General features: G+C 38.6%; 1 long non-coding RNA gene across 1 annotated transcript; it reads left to right on the top strand.

The window, feature by feature from the left end:
• The first annotated feature begins 2,241 nt into the window (after positions 1-2,241).
• LOC132734346 (uncharacterized) lies at positions 2,242-3,086 on the top strand. Its single transcript, XR_009626303.1, has 2 exons — positions 2,242-2,449; positions 2,804-3,086. It is a non-coding gene; the product is annotated as an uncharacterized LOC132734346 (long non-coding RNA).
• The last annotated feature ends 434 nt before the right edge of the window (positions 3,087-3,520 follow it).

Below are 3,520 nucleotides of genomic sequence, written 5' to 3' on the forward strand. Positions count from 1 at the left end.
GCATCCTGACCAAGTTTGATGATGATTGAGGCAAAAATGTAACCGCTAGTGTGTTAACAAAGTTTTTCTATTTTTAACTCCGGTGACCTACTTTTTCATCCGAGATGACCCACGTTCGAACTCATCCGAGCTATCACCTAGACAAGCATCCTGACCAAGTTTGATGATGATTGAGGCAAAAATGTGACCTCTAGATGTTAACAAGTTTTTTCTATTTTTTTAGCTCAGAAGACCTATTTTTTCATCCAGGATTACCCATGTTCGAACTCATCCAAGCTATCACCTAGACAAGCATCTTGACCAAGTTTGATGATGATTGATGCAAAATGTGACCGCTAGAGTGTTAACAAGGTTTTTATTTTTAGCTCCAGTGACATACGTTTTTCATCCAAGATGACCCATGTTCGAACTCATCCGAGCTTCTACCTAGACAAGCTTCCTGAAAAAGTTTGATGATGATTGATGCCAAAATGTGACCGCTAGAGTGTTAACAAGGTTTTTCTATTTTTAGCTCTTGTGACCTAGTTTTTCATCCGAGATGACCCATGTTCAAACTCAATCCAAGCTATCACCTAGACAAACATCCTGACCAAGTTTGATGATGATTGAGGCAAAATTGTGACCTCTAGAGTGTTAACAAGGTTTTTCTATTTTTAGCTCTTGTGACCTAGTTTTTCATCCGAGATGACCCATGTTCGAACTCATCCTAGCTATCAACTAGATAAGCATCCTGACCAAGTTTGATGATGATTGAGGCAAAATTGTGACAGCTGGAGTGTTAACAAGGTTTTTCTATTTTTAGCTCCAGTGACCCATGTTCGAACTCATCCGAGCTATTACCTAGACAAGCATCCTGACCAAGTTTGATGATGATTGATGCAAAAATGTGACCGCTAGAGTGTTAACAAGGTTTTTCTATTTTTAGCTCCGGTGACCTAGTTTTTCATCCGAGATGACCCATGTTCGAACTCATCCGAGCTATCACCTAGACAAACATCCTAACCAAGTTTGATGATGATTGAGGCAAAAATGTGACCTCTAGAGTGTTAACAAGGTTTTTCTATTTTTAGCTCTTGTGACCTAATTTTTCATCCGAGATGACCCATGTTCGAACTCATCCGAGCTATCAGCTAGATAAGCATCCTGACCAAGTTTGATGAAGATTGAGGCAAAAATGCGACCGCTAGAGTGTTTATAAACAACAAAATGTGAACGGACGACGGACGGACGACGGACAATCATCGATCCTAAAAGCTCACCCTGAGCATGCTCAGGTGAGCTAAAAAATCACTGTCAATTACTATAGCATCCTTATTTCAAGAGTTATAAACAAAATAATCTGTAAAAAAACATTAACCATCTTAAAATAATGCTGACGATCAACCTTGATCAATGCTATGTTTTGACAGCTGTGTAATACCGGATGTATCACCAAGTCAACTAATCAAATGACCCCTCGCTAATTTGAATAAATTCCATTGCACAGCGTGATATACCGTTCTCCTGGATTTTATTGGTTAATTTACATTTACACAAAAATAATGACATTAATCCATCCAAAAACTTTCTTTAACAAATTCAGTTTCACACTGTATATAAAGGCGATCAATATAAACACCTTTTCTGGCCATTGTAGGTAGCTTCATATACATTGTTTCAAGTCTTACATGATTTCCCTGAACATGCCTTTCAACGGCGTCAAATTAAAACACAAATTTCCATTTAATTATTCATATAAATGACACAGGAAGACTGATATTGTAAACATAAAATATTGGTTAGGTATTTTCCACACCGCCGACCTCTAAAATTAACTTTCACATGGAATTAAATATGTTTTCAGAATATGAATGGTTGTGTAACAGTGGTGAAGTGTTTGTTGATCGAGACTATCAATTCTTCATCTGTGCTGGTAGATTTGTACATTTGGAAGTTGTTTCAGTGTGGAGAGAGATGGACACGGTCAGTATGCAATTAGATAGGAATTATCTATTTTAGCTAGTCTATAATTAGGTAGACTAGAATATCTGCGGTTCTACCCATAATTTTACCTGCCCTTGTCTGTCCATTTTGGGGCATATTTTTTCTGCCAATAAAGGTGGAGAGTCGCCATATGACTTGAGAACCAACAAAACAAATGTGATTTGTTTATTTAAAAAGACTTTGTTCAACATATATGATTGGAGGCAAATTTGCAAGAATGGCATGAAACATGGCGATGATGGATGGATGTGTGGATCGTTAAAGCCCAACAGTGACAGAGTATTGGAGTACTTGACGTGCATTGTGAAAGTTGATCGAGACTATCAATTCTTCGAGAGTCCCAGTGCCTATATACTCGCAAGAAGGATATGGTATGAAATACAGCTTGGTACACATCTGTGCTGGTAGATTTGTACATTTGGAAGTTGTTTCAGTGTGGAGAGAGATGGACACGGTGTATTGTACGGTAAACCTTGCTCTTTGATTTCATTGGTAAATCTATTTTAGCTAGTCTACAACTAGGTAAAGCTAGTCTATAACTAGGTAAAGCTGGAACGTCGCCATATGACCTATACTGTGTCGGAACGTCGCCATATGACCTATACTGTGTCGGTGTGACGTAAAGCCCATTCAAACAAACAAACAAAACCTGCCCTTGTCTGTCCATTTTGGGGAATATTTTTTCTGCCAATAAAGGTGGGGAGATGTCATATGACTTAAGAACCAACAAAACAAATGTGATTTGTTTAGTTAAAAAGACTTTGTTCAACATATAATATATGATTGGAATGTTGTTTTGTTAACCCCAGTGAAATTTCAGTTAATCTTAAGACCAAGGAGGCAGATTTGCAAGAATGGCATGAAACATGGTGATGATGGATGGACGTGTGGATCGTTAAAGCCCAACAGTGACAGAGTATTGGAGTACTTGACGTGCATTGTGAAAGTTGATCGAGACTATCAATTCTTCGAGAGTCCCAGTGCCTATATACTCGCAAGAAGGATATGGTATGAAATACAGCTTGGTACACATCTGTGCTGGTAGATTTGTACATTTGGAAGTTGTTTCAGTGTGGAGAGAGATGGACACGGTGTATTGTACGGTAAACCTTGCTCTTTGATTTCATTGGTAAATCTATAAATATCTATTTTAACTAGTCTTCAACTAGGTAAAGCTAGTCTATAACTAGGTAAAGCTGGAACGTCGTCATATGAAGTAGTATAGGGGCCGGTTTAGGGCCAAGACTGCGCATGCGCGGCGGCCATTTTGTTTCTATAAATAGGTTCTTATTTGCATAGAAGAAATGACCTCACTACACAGGCGCGGCGGCCATGTTGAATAACAGACGCGCGACGCCATATTTGATTCTATTTTAAGAATGACATCATCGTTCTATTTTAAGAATGTGATCATCCGTCTATTTTTATAAATTTATTTTTAATCTCCCGGAAGTATACGGAGCTGACTCGTATACACGATTTAGGGCTTGAATCGCGGACATTGAGGGTCAGGTCCTCGGCCCTTGACGGAGAGATA

This window comes from Ruditapes philippinarum, unplaced genomic scaffold (genome assembly GCF_026571515.1).
Source record: "Ruditapes philippinarum isolate M1 unplaced genomic scaffold, ASM2657151v2 ctg17786_1_1_1_1, whole genome shotgun sequence".
In the NCBI taxonomy this organism is placed as follows: domain Eukaryota; kingdom Metazoa; phylum Mollusca; class Bivalvia; order Venerida; family Veneridae; genus Ruditapes; species Ruditapes philippinarum.